Source organism: Lagopus muta, chromosome 14 (assembly GCF_023343835.1).
Source record: "Lagopus muta isolate bLagMut1 chromosome 14, bLagMut1 primary, whole genome shotgun sequence".
NCBI classification, from domain to species: domain Eukaryota; kingdom Metazoa; phylum Chordata; class Aves; order Galliformes; family Phasianidae; genus Lagopus; species Lagopus muta.
Genome location: NC_064446.1, coordinates 17,338,647 through 17,354,871, shown reverse-complemented (window position 1 = coordinate 17,354,871; position 16,225 = coordinate 17,338,647). Strand labels below are relative to the sequence as shown.

Genomic DNA, 16,225 nt, shown 5'->3' with positions numbered 1-16,225 from the left:
GAGCACATCTGCTGAGGGATAAATCATCCCTTTGAATAGCCCAGATGAATAGCCTTGGTCCTGTATTGTCGTCTAACTCAGGTTTTCAGATCCCCCCAAAAAGGGAGGGGAACAGAACGAAAATCTCAGGAATGTGACATTGCATAAATAAACGTGTTTATGGCTGTGCTCCTCCATCTGTCCGTCTGTCAAATCCTGTGGCCTTCCTCTGGAATGGCAGAACTTCTGTCAGCGCTTTCAATGCCAACGCTTTGAATGTTCGGATGAGCTCTTCTGGTTTTGGGCTGGGGGGGGGAGGAAGGGGGGCAAACACTGTTGCTAAAATCTTTGTCCATAACTGAAGCAGATGAAGTTTGCTCGCTTTTGTTCCTTTGTTTCTTCCCTTTTTTTCCTTCCTTTTTTTCTTTTCTTTTCTTTTTCTTTTTCTTTTTTTTTTTTTTTTTTTTCCCTTTCTTCTCATGGAAGGTGAGAAGAGAAGGGGAAGATATTAAGTAACATGACTTAAAATGTATCATCTTGACCTGACTCTCACAGAGGGAACCCTTTGCAACATCCACCAACAACCTCTGATCAGTTATTTGTCCTGCAGGATGCAAAGGCACAGAGATGCTCCGCTGCTGCTTCCAGGAGCTGAGGTGTTGAAGACATAAATCCATACAACAGAGGAGCATCGCATGGGAAACACTGCCTTCAGGAGAGTTGTAATGGTAGGTTAAATTCTCCTTCTAAGAGTGATAGTGGAATGAAGTACAACATAATTATGGATTACAGGTATTAAGTGGCAGAGCAGCACAATTGCAGTTGTCTCTCAGCACACATCTCCTGTCATCCCCACGGGGCTCCACTCCTCCTGCCGGTTCTGGGAAGATGGAGATCGTTCGAAGAGCAGCCGAAGTGATGGCAGCCAGGATAGGATTTGTGAGGAAAGGTTGGAGAATTAAATATGTACGGGCTGCTAAACGGTGACTAAAGGGGAAGCATAACTTTTTATGAGAGTCTGAAGGTTACAAATATCCAGGATTGAAAGATCCATTCTGCATGGCACAGGCAGGATTGCCAGGTGTGACGGGACAGGGCTGAGAAAAGGCACTTTTTCAAATGTCACTGATACAATTTGTTCACATTTATGTAAAGGAAAAAAAAAACAAGAAATAATCCTAAGCAACACAAAACCTATGGGGAAAATGACTGGAATGGCTCCAGTTCTTGTCACCACAGTCTTCCCACTGAGTCACTGTGCATCAAACAGCAGTGTGCACAGCTCCAGCACGGAGCTCTGCTGTCATGGGGAACTTCCCTCCACTCCTGAGGCATGGAGAGAGGTCAGTTCTCAGGGTGGAGATGGGAGCTTCAGTTGTATGTAGAAGTGGTAGATGTTGAGTGGAAATGGGCAGGGTTGGTTGAAGAGCTGTCCTCAGATTGGAGTTACACATCACAGCATCTTTCTGGGCTGCAGACTGGATGGGCTGGATTGATGAGAAAGGATGTCAGAGTCACCACAGTTAACTTTGTTTGCAGAAGCTGATCGATGTTTCCATTGAATTGCAGAGGTCTGGGATTAAGCCTGCTCTGAAAACATCCCATAAAAAGGCCAGAAACTGTTAGCAATTATTTTCTCTTTCCTTCTTTAAATCACTTTTCTGTTGAGGAGCCTTGCTGCAGTTTTCCCATGGACTTTCCTCACGTCTCCAGGCCGTGGGTGCTGCAGGGATGCTGGGCACTGCCCAGTGATGCTGCCCAGAGGAGCCCAGCCCAGCAGCATCCCAGCACTGGGAGAATAGGTGTAGGGGGCAGCAGGGGTGGCAGAAAAGTATTTGCACTTCTTCCTTTGCACAGCCAGTTTTTGACACAATTCTGTTGTCTTTAGAAAAATGAAACCCCAGGAAGTGATCCTGCATCTTAACAGCTTTGTCAGCAAACTTTCATTCTGGTGTTCTGGGGCCATTTTTCCTGAACTGCCGTTATAATGGATGGTGAATGTTTACATGCCCGGTGTGAGCTGCTCAGATCCAAAGTCATTCTGGAAATAGTCTGTCTGACAGCCGTTCTATTGGCAGAGAAGCTATTTAAATGTGCAGGCCGTGCAGGAGATGAACCGACTGCCCTGTGTGATGGCAAGTGGAAGCTGATGGATTCTGTTTGGGCCACCAGGTGACCTTAATGCTTTCCATTCTAATTACTTTCCTGTCAGATGTTCAATTAGAGTGACAGGGTTCCAAATTCCCAAAGATCTCTGTTTTGTCTTAGAAGATTAAAGGGTGGCAACTATTTTCAATATGATTATCATCATTATCTCTGGGAGATTTTATACTTCAGAAGTCAAAGTCATAATAGCCTGGCTCACCGCAATTATTTGCAAATTGCCTTAATGTATTTTCCAGAAGCTCTTTCTGCACTTTGTAATTTATTTATTTGCTAAGCCAACAGCACATTAAAACGCTGAAATGTCTCTGAACCTACATGAAGCCTGTCTGATGGAACCGGCACAGACATCGCCAACATCGCCTTGACCACCAGCAGCCTTAGCTGCTCTTTGTTGGAATGCCACCCAGGGGTTCTCTTGCCCTTGCTGGTAAAATACCCTGAACATTTCTCTTCTTTTTCCCCTGTTTTTCCCCTCTTTTTGGTGATGCTGCAGTTCTCTGTGCTGGTGGAAAAGTTCGTGAAAATATACATATGAAACAGTGTAGGAAAATACCTACACACACACACACACAAGCTTCTCCAAGCACACCTTGCCCCTGGATGCACGTTGCAGTGGTGCAGGTGTGGGATGGAGCAGCACACAGAGAACCTCCAGCAGGGCTGTGCTGTGCAGCAGGAGGCAGCAGGGCTGCAGGGCAGCAGCACGGCGGGCAGCAGTGCTGAATGCACTGTTAATATCCTGACCATTTCTGTGCCCTTCCTTCTTCCTGGGGAGAAAAGAGACGATGTGTCCTGTGTATTAAATGGAAACTAACTCACATGGCTTTTAAAATACGCTTGGCTAATTGTTCGGGAGTAATTTCCAGACCGAGAGTTACATTGTAATAATTGTGAAGAATGACTGAACCACAAAAAAAGGTAGATGGCTTGCAGACATTTTGTGAACAGAAAATGAGGCTAAACTCATTGAATAAATTAATTGCTATGGATTATTCCCTTGGCTTTAATCTGCCGCCTGCTGAAAGAAATCTCTGCAAACAGAAAAGCTGGTCCGTAGCTCTCATTTTGAAATGTGGCTGCTTTGCACTGAATAGGAGAGAAAAGAGGCCTGAAAGGCTTTTTTCTGTGTTGTAATGATGTATCACGCTTGTAACACAATTTTCACCTTCAAAGTTTTACCTGCCCTTTGGGATGGGGTAGTTTTATAATCCCATTTTATTAGCAAGAAGCAGATGGAGAGCCTGCAGGGAAGAGAGGCCGTTTCTCCCAAGGCCACACATTGTCTCCTTGGCAGAACTGGAGCTGGAGCTTGGGATTTTGCAGTCCCTGGTTGATGCTTATGAAAGTCTTCTGTTTGAAGGCTTCTCCTTCCTTCAAAAACATGCATACTGGGAGATGAGCAAAACAACCCTAAGCTGATTTGAGGCTTTGCCAATGAGAATACAAAGAGAAGAAGAAATGAGAAGACAAGTCCTCCAGTCCTCCATTTGAGAAGTTCAATCCTGGTAAAGAGGAATTATATATTAAGACCCAGACAGATCCTCTCAGATTTACTATCTCAGAGGACAGCAGTGAAAGCAAAATGTTTTCCTGTGAGGATTATGATTACCTGACAGGGCTTTATCATTGCCAGGAGGAATGACCCCAGTTTAGGAATGATTTGTTCGTTTATACATAGCTGTTGCTTTTTAATAGTGCAGTCTTTTCTTGCTGCTATGAATATTGATAAAAATAAAACTAGGGTCCATGTCTTTACTTGGATGAAATCTGCGATTTAAAGCATACTTTGAAGAGCCTTCAGATCAATCCCTGGGTTTTATAAGCTGCTGGCAGCGATTTATGTGGATGTTAGACCTGAGGTCCTTCCAGGCACAGCACATGAGCTGTCTGTAACACATCAGCTGAAGGCAGCCTTCTTCCCTGCTCGGTTTGGCGTGGCCGGGGCCTCAACGGGGTGTCCTTGAGCTGGAAGTGCTTTGTGACAGCCTGGCAGCTCAGGACAAGCCCTTTGCTATTAATGGGGTTCGGAGTGGTGTCACTGTGCTCAGATTTATGCACTGTGAAGCTCATCCCTTTGAAGAAGCATTGGCAGTTCTCCTTGTGCTGGGGCTGATGTCCCCTGCTTGGTGTTGTTTATGGCTGGGCACTGTGCCCCTGCCTGCTCACATGGCAGTGGGAAGCAGCTCTGTGCTTTGTCTCCCTGAGCTCTGGTCCAACTCGCACTGCATGACCAGCAGCTGTGTGCTGCAGGGCTGGGTTAGGGCTGGCGTTAGGATTTTGCTGAGCAGAGTGCATGTACCCCATCTGGTACCACTGCATCCGCTCAGTTGATCAAAACAGATTCTTCCCCTTCATTTGATAAAGTCTAATGGAGCAGAACAAGAACCCAACACCAACGTGAGCTGTGAGACAGCTAAGCTGTCTGTTGCAGGAAGCATCCAAGGGCTGCAGTCCTTTCCTGCAGGTTCTGCTCTCTGGCAGCCCCTTCAGAGAAGCCATTCTGCGATTATTGCTGCTGGAACAAGCAGTAACCAAATCCTGGCCTTCTTTGTGCTGGTTTGTGCTGCTGGTGGTTTGTTCAGCACATCCCTCTGTGCACACCTCAGCTCCCACTCTTTCCAAAGGCCTTTTCCTCCCATGGCTGCCATTCCCACAGCTGCCCACCCAAGCCCCCCCAGCACACTGCTGTGCAGCTGCTTCAGGCCCAGTTCTGCACTATGTGGGGATTTGTCCCGCTGGTTTCTTACTAAGAAAGCCTCCTGGTTTCCTTCTGCTGCTTCAAACGCTCATTGACAGCCAAACTTTCAGCATGAAATGACACCAATGGAAAGAAACAAAAGTACCTGTCGTTTCCTGATGTGCCTGAAGCCGTAAAGTGATTTGTATACAAATGAAAATCAAGATTAATCAAAATCTCTTTCTGCACGTTCAGGGGGGTGAAACCTCCAGCAGCAGTGGCAGAAGCACACTGCACTGAGTTCTGCAGAACAATGTCAGTCTTTTTTATACAATGCTGTTCATTCGAAGTTACATTTTCATCTTCTAATTTATTTGCATGAAAAAGATGGCATGGCATAAATCATCCTGTGTAGGTGGCTGGGTTATTTGCATTTCAGAGGTTGTTTTTAACTTTGTATTAGAAAGGAATTTGCCATTGAGAAGCTTTGGAACATGCTGAATTTTCTGGCTGGTGATTCTCAGGAGGTGATGAAAGACCTTCTATCTGCTTGGGACAAACCTCTTGGAGTCTGCATCTTTCTTAAGCAACAGCAACAACAAAAACAACAAAACAAGAAACCAAACTACTCACCTACAGCAAAGGCCAGGAGCAGTGGCTCTGCAGGTGGCTCCATGTGGTGTGGGGCATCTGGGACTGGCACTGGGACCCGACAGCATCCCATGGTGTTCCCAGTGCTGCTCCTCCTCATGGATGGGCCTGGGGCTCTGGAAGGCCTCAGTGAGGCTGCACATGGCTGTTTCCTGCTAAAGAAGAGTGATGAGAATCTGTATCTTAGATTCAACACGGCATGGAGCACAAAGGGACCAAACCAGCAGAGTCAAATGTATTTTATTAGTGATGAGCTGAGGCTGTGCATGAAAGAGCACATCTGACATGTTAAATGTATTATATTTCCCTTCAGGAAAGGAGTACTCAGAGGGACGAGGCTGACGAACTGAGCTGATTAACTCAGCCTGGCAGTGATGAGAGTGGCATGGACAAAAGGTCGATGGTGGACTGGGGATGGAAGGGGCTGGGGAGCAGCAGCCCCTGCCTGCAAGCAGGACAGAGCTCAGAGCTCCTTAAAGACACGGGGAAATTGATCGCTGCTTCATTACCCTCCTTGCTGATTCATCTGCCCATCAGCCTTCCAGCAGTTTCTTACTGCTGCTCTCAGTTTACTCTCTATTAGAATGGATCTGTGGTCAAGTGGTCCTTAATGATACACAAACATCCTAATACCTTGTAAATTGAATCCCGGAGCTGGCTGGGACTGCCTCTAAGTGCTTGAGTGGGAAAGCACTTCCTGAGCCCGGGGTGCCAGATAACGGTGTGGAGAGATGTAAAGTGACCATTGTTGTTCTCTCTCCTTAGAGAGAACTGCTCCTTTCCAGTTTTCCTCTTGAGACAGCTCCCTTAGCACGATAGGCAGTGCTTTCACCAAGTGGGACTCTGACCTGTTTCTGCTTGAATGAGTCCTGTGTTTGTTGTTCTACTTACAGCTCCTTTTCTTTATGATTGGACAACGGCCCTCCAGCTCTTCAGGAATGTTTACTGCATCACTGCAGTATCTGTGTTCATGTCCTGCATACAGGCAGGTGGAGAATGATATGGCACACCATAATGAATATCTGCGTCCGTTCTGTCATATCCTTATGATTTATTGGTTACCTTGGGATATTCACAGAGATGCAGGTGTTATTCTCCTATTTTTGCAACTATCTGTTTTGGTAGAATTAGTACTTGCTGTGTCGAGGCGCTTTCTGTTGCCTAGGGCTATTGCACTTTGGTCTTTGATCTCAGATTTTGCAAGCTGAGTGAGCTGGGGATTGGCCAGAATGTGGGTGAGAGATTTATAGGAATTCCATGATGCCGAGAGGAATTGTTTGGGACTGAAGATGGCTCTTTCTGCTTGGAGTCAATGCAGGTGTAACAATAGGGGCACAAATACCCTGGTGCAGGGGTGTGCAATGCCGCAAGCTCCGACTGCAGAGGAGCTGCGAAACACATCCTATGAACCTCAGAGTGCCTCAGCCAAAATCAAATGTATGTAATCAGTCCTGCATTCAAAAGCTTCAGAGGATGTATTGTTACTTTTCACTCTCTCCTGTAATGTAGCACCGGGGATTTCAGTGCACAGATGTTCTGAGGAGGATGGAGGGGGAGGAGTGTCCGTACAGACAGCATGACGCCAGCACCCCTCACTGTAAGCCTGGTGCCCTCTGTGGTGTGCTGGAATGAAGCAGGAGCCACTGCTGGCCTGCTGGGCATCTGTGAGCTCCCACCTGAGCAGGGTGTGTTGGCACAGTGCGCTGCAGCTGTTCCTTCCCATGGGGATGCAGTGCTCAGTGCTGCGCCCATGGCTGCTGCTGGGGCACTCCTGGGGCTCATGGGAGGCACCCTGGTGCTGCACCGGAACACCCCGAGTTGGGAGATTTCCCTGCATCAGTGTGGAAAACAATGGTGAAAATCTGGCCATCGATTTCAAAGCATTGTGGGACTGTGAGAGCAATGTTCTCCAACCGCTCTCATTTGCCATTAGTGAGTGACCCCTTAATCACACTGACAAGTAGTCGCTCGCACAAGTAATCCTATTGACAGCGGTTGGGCTGGAGCGCATCGTTATAATTTAGCAAATAATTACTCTGTTGTTTAGAATATAAATGCTTCTAATTTATGTAGGAATGGGAGGCGTTTCCATCTCATTCATTAAAGAAAACATGATGTGAATTGTCACTTACTGAACACGTCCAGGAAAAGGCAGTTTCAAAGCTGCATAATGCAATAAATAGAACGTATCTTTTTCTAGCACAGGTAATGTGAGTTTCCCAGCTAACATCTCCTGTGTTTTTCTGTTGCCTAAAGGGTAAACTCGGGCTGAACTGAATGCTGGCTTCTTTCCAGGTAAGTCACCCTCAGCAGAGAAGCCCATTTGTTTTGAACGGTGTTGTTTTTTAGCTGGTGGTGGGTGGCTCCATCCTGCAGAGCTGCCTGTGTTCATAGAGCTAATGTGAGCCAGGAGAAAAGGAAAGTTCTGCCAGAGGCTTGCTGATACAATGCTCGGGTCATTCACAGAGTGCTGTAACAGCTGTAACAACCCATTGTATTTCCTGCAGACTGAGGTATGGCTCTGCTTGTTTGGATGCCTCTGAATTCTTCAGTCCTGCAGAATTCCAGTTTGGAACCTGGCTCCCCATCCCTGGGCAGTCCTGCAGTTCCCACCAGCGGCACATCACCTCCAGCACGTTTTCCCGAGTAGGGATGCAGCTCTCAGCTCAGTGCTGCAATGCTGTTTTTGTCTCTTCTCCATTTCTTCTTATTGCTCAGTAAATAGTAAAAGCATTCCTAATTGGAAAAAGAGGCTTCAAAGAAGAAATTGCTTCTTATTCACTACATTCCCCCACACTTGGGATATCGATGTACTTTTTGGTAAGCCCCCCCTCCCCTTTTTTAAGGAAAAGTGGAGTTCCAGCTTCTATTTGTGCATAATCTGCTGAGCAGCAAGGGGAGATGGCATAAAAAGAAATCTCTGGAGTAACACAGGGAGAAAAACAAACTGATAACTCCTGACAGATTGATGGCTCCTTCCTTCATCTAAATCTTTACAGATTAGCATGTCTCTTCTTTCACAGATATGTTTGTTTGAACTATGTCATCTAACCTAATCTGTACAGGAAGTATATTTATCCTAGAGCAGCGGGGCATTTGTACTGCTTGCTTGTCACCAAGAGTAATGAACAGGAGAGGTAAGATAATTTCAACCACATTAAGGGCTGAGAGTGACTATGGGTGTTTTGATAATGGGATGCTAGGAGTGAATAAACTGAAGTGCTTTTGTTGTGTATTTTGCTAATAATAGACCTTTTGTTATGGATTCTTCCTGTGTTTCCTCTGTTCCACTGCTGAGAGGGGGCAGGAGGGGCACATGAGGACGGGGTGACACCGAGGGCTGGCTGGGAGGCCCAGGTTGGGCTGACCCAAGGAATTAGGCATCAGTGTCTGGGACCCCTAGGCAGGGCTGGCTTGGAGCCTCCCCACGGTTGCTGCCTCCCTCAGAGCCTTCTTCTGCAAATAGAAGGCAGCACTGAGTGAGGGGAGACATCGCTGGGCACATCAGCACCAGGGATGAGGCAACATTCCTAGTCACAAATATGACCGTTAACTGGGACTTATTTTTATTTTCTTCTAGTGTTTTGCTGATGAAGCTGACAATCTCCAGAAGCTGCTTCCTGCCTTTGTTTGGTGACCAGCCCTCCTGCACGTGAGACAAGTTATCCTCTGCTGTTTGGTATTCAGCTGTGGAAGGAGTCCTCCCGCAGTCCTGCCAGGTGTCCTGGTTTCTCTGCATCTGATTCTCCCTTTTTCAGTAACTTTGGTTACTTCCTTTGCTACCTTTCATCTACCGATTTCGTAGCACTCTACGATTGTCAGGAGTCATTTGAATTCTGATCCTGCCCTCAGAAGTCCCTGCAACCCTTCCAGCCATCACCAATTGTACCCGTGTCACCTCTGCTGCAGCACTGGAGCCTGCACAGGGGCACCTGGGAGCCATTCAGCCGCTCTTCATCTTCACAGGGGGCACTCGGAACACTTTGGTGATTTTCACTGTATTTTTATGTTAATTTTATTTAGACTTTGCTTGTTGAGCTTTACTTGTGAGCCCACATTCGGGAGTTGTGCATGGCACCTTGCTCAGGTGTTGTGTTTTGGCAGCAATGAGCTCGTTTTCCCCCCCCAGCACATTCCCTCCCTGCCATGGCCTAACCCTAACCCTGACCCCTTCCCTGCCCAAATCCTCCTGAGGTTTGACTTCTTTTACTGTTTATTTCCTCTTGAGAAATGTGTAAACTCACCTTGGCTACACCTCTTGGGCCACTGCCTCTCTCCAAGATGACGACAACCTGACTGGTGAGTCATAGAGTTCAGTACCTTTGAAGCTGACATGGAGAGCAGTGATTTCTAAATGTATCCCTTCTGATAGGAGTGGTGCTTGTCCTTCTCTGGGATTTTGTGTTTAATTCACTCTGCTGTCTTTCCACTATTGAAAACATTTTCCATCATAATACACAACAGACATGTTCAGTGATTGGACACTTACATAATGTAGAGTGTAAATTACGGACTCAAAGTTCTGAATGCTGTAGAAATTCCACCAGTGATATTCCTGGCTAGAGAATATTTGGAGGGAAACAACTACAGCCTGCTGGCCAGGCTCACCCAGGCGTGAGCACTCACCTCTCTTCTCAAATCTGTCTTCTTTGGGGTGTTCTAGGGTCTATAACTCCATTGCTGCTCAGGCAGCCTCTCTCACGCTTCTCTGCTGTTCTTCCAAGTTCTTTACCTCCTGCTCATCTTGTTCTTAACCCTATGGGTTATAACTCTGCCCCACACTGTTGCTGTGAGCTGCCTTTCCTTGCCCTTACATGCAGCATGCCAGCCTGCAACCTCCCCCTTATCCCAGAGCAGTTCTGCCTGGAGACCCATTGCTATCCTGATCAGGCATTTCCTTCCATCAGCAGGTTGTTGAAATTAAAAGCCTTTTCAAGAGTGCTGTGACACTTAATAAATCATACATCATATGGACTGTTTGCTGTACACAGATGGCAACAAAGCCATTTTTCAGCTTGCTGGGGGCTTTTCCTCGAGCTCCTGCACACCACATCACTAACAAGGCCACAGGGCAGCTCAGAGGCACCACCTCACTCCTTGTCTTTTCCTCTTTTAACCCTTTTAGGATTACTGGTGTTACAAGGCCATGTGAAACCAAATCTTTCCTGTGTTGTAGATTTCACTGAAAATCTAACTTGAAAATCTCATTTGCTGCTGAAAAGATCTTACCCTTACAAAGGAGATTAGTCCTGTTCAGAAGTTTTTGGACAACTGTTTACCACATCCAAGGCAGAGAAGTTCTTTGGGATCCTCCATGTGACTTGAGTGGGAGTTCAAGCAAACCTTCTGCCACAAAGATAGCCAAAATCAATACTTTGATTCATCCCAGGGAATGGAAAGTGTGATAATGTGCTGAATGCTACTTTGGCTTCTGATGTACTTCTTACATTATAAGAACTGATGAAGCATTTAATGGGAGAGTAGAGAAAAAACAACGAATCAGGGAGTGTTCCCCTAGGCTGCTGAGTGCATGTGGTGTGATAAAATGCCATTATTAATCTCAGCTGGGGGCAAATGATGGATTCACAGTAGAAGGAATCAAAGCCCATGCAAACAAACCACAAGCACTTGGAAAAACATCTCAAACATAAATGCAAAAATTACAGATGTTACATGAAGCTCTGTGGGAAATGGTCCTGAATACAGCCAAGCGCTGAGCAAACTGTTGAATGCAATTATTTCTCTTCTCTCTCCTTCCTCGGGTGTCTCTCAGCCAGGTGTGCTGTTCCCCATTCCCAGTTGCTTTGCTGCACTGCTGCTCCCCTTTGCATAGCCTGCAGTCTCTCCCTCGTGTCCCGCTTTGTTTACAGTGCAGGAGCCAGGGCTGCACATTGCCTTCCTGCAGGGGCAGAGGTGGCAGAGCTCCCAGCCCCATGGCCACGGTTCCCCCGGGCCTTGGGGAGCTGTGGGTCTGTCCCTGCTGGGGCTCTGCTCAGTGCTGTGTGCTGAAGAGCAGCAGCTTGGGAAGGCCATCCAGAAAAGGTACTTCTGCAATGCTGTGATTAGTTTGGGCTGAGTACATATTATTAATTTAATCTTAAATCAATTTAGAGCGTAAATAACGAAGCACCTCTTGAGCCAGCAAGAGTCGAGGTGTGTAGTGCAGCATATGGAATGGAAAGAGCAGCTCCCCTTGTTGTGTCAGTTCCTTGCAGGGCAGCAGTAAGTCACCCTTGTTGCTGGCTCACACTGCTCTCAGATCCTTGAAGTCATCTCCCCCCAGCTGAACATACACCACTGTTGTCAAAGCAACGCCCTCCTCTTCAGAAAGAGCACCGAATTTCTGCACTGCTTTTAACTTCAACAAAAGAGGGTGCTGCAAAGAGCAATAGCTGGGGATGGAAGTTACTCTTCCACTGACTCGGATGAACTGCTGCAAAGAGAAACCTCCGAGAGCCGAGGGTTCCCTGTCTGCAGCCTTCTGGTGCTGAAAAGGAGCTGGGTAAATCTTCCTTCATTCCCATGCAGATATCACCTCGTATTTCTGATCTGAATTTCACATTCTGTCTTCTGGGAACTGTGATGCTTTTTTGCTCTGAAATGATGCAATTACAATGATATGTGTGCTGCTACCGCTGCTCTCCTGCACTGAGGGCCACGTTTTCTAACTCCTGAGACGATATGGGGAGGTTTAGCACAATTGCATCCAATAAAACCAACCGCTGCTATGATGGCAAAGCTCTTCACAATGCCTCAGATCTGTAAGTCACACATGAAGCCCATCAGTTTTCTGTAGCTGTTGGATGGGAATGAAACAGAGATCAGTCATTCAGCACAGCACCTGACCGCCCTCTGCCCCTCCATGGAGTGCTGCTCGCTGTGCTCTGGCCCACCTCACCTTGGGCTGCACATGCGGCTGTGATCCCCTGTGGGGTGTTATTTCACAACAGGAAATTCTGTGCTCTGAACAGCCAGAATCCCTCGTCAGCACACTGTTAAACAAATACGGTCTTTTTCTGATGGTCAGATTTATAAGGTTGATTGCGACTGTCTGGAGAGGGACTTGAGCTGTGTGAGCTGTTGGCTCAGTGCTGTTGCTCCTGCTGTCCCTCTCTCCTGTTTTCCTTGCACGCAGGCAGCCTTCCCTGTAATGAATGGCCCTGTGCCCACCATCGCTTCGTTGCAGCATCAGGAAGAAACAGATAGATGTTGCCATTTACCTGGGTAAGATAAATAGTGATTGGGTGGTGGGTTTCTTGTCTGAAGATGGATTGAGCAATAGAAGCCATTCTCCCTTGCACTTCTCTTTTCAGGTGGCTGAGAAGCAATTTCAAGCGATGGAAGTTTGGGCCCAGCAGTGTTCATCATGTCGGCTCTAGGAGAGAAATTAGTCACAGTGTGAGTAAATAATGGAGAAGGTGCAGAAGGCAGAGCGAGGCAGCATTTTTCTCCACCTTTTGATTGCTACAGTGCAGAAGGCATTGCCATGGAGAAGTGCAATCTGCACTGTGGCTTTTTCCTCTGCAAAAAGGTGGCCCTGGGGCTGGGCTGGAGATCACCAGCTAGGAATGCCTTCTGGTTTTATAGCCAGGATGCCCTCTGATTTTATGAACAAATAATTCCCACAGCTCTGCTGAAGGTGTTGTTTGCAGTCCCTCCTGGTTTCCTACGGACCAGGCTGTGCAGAAAGCTATGGAAGCAGTGGCACATTCAGGCTGCAGGACAGCATGGCTGAGAGTTTGGAACTCTATTCCTACTCCTGCTTTTCTGACTGAAAGGATGGAAGTGCACCACACATGCCTTCAAGGTCTGGAGATTTCTCTGAGTCAGCTTAATGTAAACTAAAATTCATTCCTTAACCTGCATGGCTTCTGCTGAGGGACCACTGCTCCTCTGCCCAGTGCTGTGACAGAAATTTCCTGTGCTTTTTTGAGGTAAGAGCAAAAATATTTGAGTTGTTCTTACACGTGTACTGTTTGCCCATACTGATGGAAAGAATGTTCTGTGCTTACCATAACTGCTAGCAGCACAGATTTCATAGGATGAAAGAGCAAAACAACACAGAAGTGTCGGGGGTTTCAGCCGGAGGAGACTGAACTCCATACAGAGAGTTCTGTAGGTGTAGCTCCCAGCTATCTGTTGCCTCATCAAAGATGCACTGTACAAAGATTTCTGGTCTGTGCTCTGGCCTTGAATGGAGGTTTGTGGCTGCTCGTGCCATGCTTCCCTTTCATCTCAAGGTAACAGGAAAATTACTTCTGCTGCTCCTTCCTCTTCATATTCATTCATCATTTCCATATGGTAACTGTGCCGTGGTGCCGCGTGCTGTGCAGCTCAGCTGCGCTGGGAGCTGCCAACGTTAGAATCAATTTTTGCTCTGAAGCAGCAGTGAGGAGCTGCTTCGTATCGCGCTGCAAGGAAATGAGCACTGGCTCGAAAGCAGTTGGTTCTGTTTTCCCATTCCTCATATCTCCTTGGGATCTTGGAAAGTTTTTTTGATCATCTTGGACTGAAAGTATGAGCTTTTGATGATTTTCTATGGATACCATTTGGGGGTTACTTTTCTGTGTATAGCCAATAGCATATTTTGTGGGGTCACAGTTCACAGTTGTGAATCAACTTACTTCATTTCTGCCACTACTGAGTCCAAATGCGAGGAGCTGTGTGATAATTGCAGGGTGGAATGGTAAAGTCTGGCACAGATCTGACTTTTTAGTTTCCCTGTTGTGTGTCACAAGTCAGTCTAACTAACATGCAGGTGTTTTGGTCTACAGCTGGTGGCTGCCATGGTGATGCCAAAGGGCTCAGATCTGCAGTTAATAAAGACCCAGACATGGGTCGATGGAGCTCTTCTATCCCCTCTGATAAAGAGATACCTGGGAGCACAGCAAGCTTCTCCTGCTGAGACAGAGAAAGTGGTTGTGGACCAGCTGGTCTGTCTGGGCCAGGGCAGCAGTACCCAAAGGTTTCTGTGCCTGGGCAGTGGTGGTAGCAGAAGATAGGGGCATGTGAGCCCCCATCTCTGGGTTGGGCCTGGGTCTGGGCCAGGAACATCCCAGGACAGCTGCCCTGGAGCTGGAGGTGTTGGCTCCAACTTTGGAGCCAGGTGCTGTCTGGGGGTTGATGGGGGGAGCAGCACCAGCACTGGGCCAGTTTGTGTTTCTCACCACTGCCAACAGAATTGCTTCCCCACATCGTGCTGCACTGGGATCCCAGCTCTGTGCCACAGCCAGAATCCCACTGCAGGAGAGGGGGCTGTCTGACGCCAAGAACACGACTGGCAGTGCTGAGGCGGCGGCTTTCCAAACCAGAATGTTACTGACTGCCATGTGGGAGCTCAGCTCTCCCCCAGCCCTCACTGCTGTCTGTTCCTCTGGAGCACTCAGGAGGCTCTGCAGGCTGCACCCACAGGAGGGATTGCACTCATGGATCAGATGCCACAGCACAGACAGGAAAGCTGGGCACAGCAAAACACGGAGAAGCAGAGGCAGAAGATGTAGGGAAAAAAAGAAAGATATTTGAATTTGTTACTAGGAGGAGTGAAATAAACATGGGAACATTTCCCAGGAGCAGAGCTTGTTATGGTATATCTGTAAAATGGCAGAGGGTCACATGGATGGTATTTGCAGAAACATGTCACTCTCAGCCATGAGCTGTGGTGCTGCTGCTCTGTGCCAGCTGGATGAAACACACCAGAGAAATTCACTGCACAGAGCTGTGCATTTCCAACGTGTCATGGTGAAAGATTATTGCAGCCACAGCGTTTAAGTACAGTCATTTGACAAAGGCAATTATGAGAATATTAATTGGGAAAGGTTAACTTCGAAGAACTGTGGAATGTTTGCTCCCATTGGTATTGAAGTGCGGTTGCAGGTATCTCTTGCTAAGAAACTTGAAGTCTGGGTGCACATTAACACAAGGCACATTTCCATCTCTTCACAGCAATGACTTGGCCTGCACGATTTGGATTCAGAACGAAATACACAGAGTGCAGACAGTCACTGCAGGACGGGGCTCCGGCAGTTGGCACAAATGAGTGAGTCCAGGCTCTGCTTTCGTACAGATCCCTGGGACCTCACATTAGGAAACCCCCCCTCCTGTAGCAGCATCTTGTCAGCACGTGCACTGAGAAATACCCACCTTTAAGCTGGTGCTTCCATACAGGCGCTCACACAGTGCTCTCACACACTTCATATAAAAATGTGTCTCCATTCTTTGAGGAACAAACACAACACTTTTACTTGGTTTGACCCACTCAGGTCCCTCTGTGCCAGGCAGTACTGGAAACACTGGGAGCAGCCCATGGGACCAAGCTGTGCTCGGACGTGATGGCCCTGATGTGCCTGTACTGCCCCAGAGCAGTGCTGGCAGGGGTCTGAATGGCACTGCACCCCTGGGTGCATCTCTGGTCTCTAATCTGTCAAAAATCGTGCATGCAGGAGTTACCAGGAAGCGTATCCTGGGACAGATGGTGCCAAAGAAGTGTGCTCTGTGTCATGTTGCTCGTGGCTGCACTCCGTGGTTCTGTGAAGCAGAGCTGTGCTGCAAAGATGCAGAGCTAGATCAGCTCACGCTATGAGATATCACCGATCCCTCCTCTTTCCGTGACCACATCGGGGCTGCCTGTAGAATCTGGATTTGTTCTTTTAAGTCGTACTTTAAAATTCAGATTAAATCATTGTGACTTTAGGGGGATGTTGTGAAGTGTGATTCATTTGTACTTCCAAAGGATTTTTGCATCTTCAGAGAGCT

At 47.4% G+C, this 16,225-nt stretch overlaps 1 long non-coding RNA gene across 4 annotated transcripts in view; it reads left to right on the top strand.

Annotated features, from left to right (window-relative positions):
* Positions 1 to 15,976, top strand: part of LOC125700307 (uncharacterized) — a 38,305-nt gene extending 22,329 nt beyond the window's left edge. For 2 of the 4 annotated variants that reach the window (XR_007379850.1, XR_007379848.1), the window contains 6 exons: positions 590 to 707; positions 7,730 to 8,610; positions 9,054 to 9,772; positions 10,599 to 12,697; positions 12,787 to 12,871; positions 13,102 to 15,976. This is a non-coding gene — a long non-coding RNA (uncharacterized LOC125700307). The remainder of the gene's footprint in view (positions 1 to 589; positions 708 to 7,729; positions 8,611 to 9,053; positions 9,773 to 10,598; positions 12,698 to 12,786; positions 12,872 to 13,101) is intronic. The other 2 variants (XR_007379851.1, XR_007379849.1) reach the window with 2 other exon arrangements.
* The last annotated feature ends 249 nt before the right edge of the window (positions 15,977 to 16,225 follow it).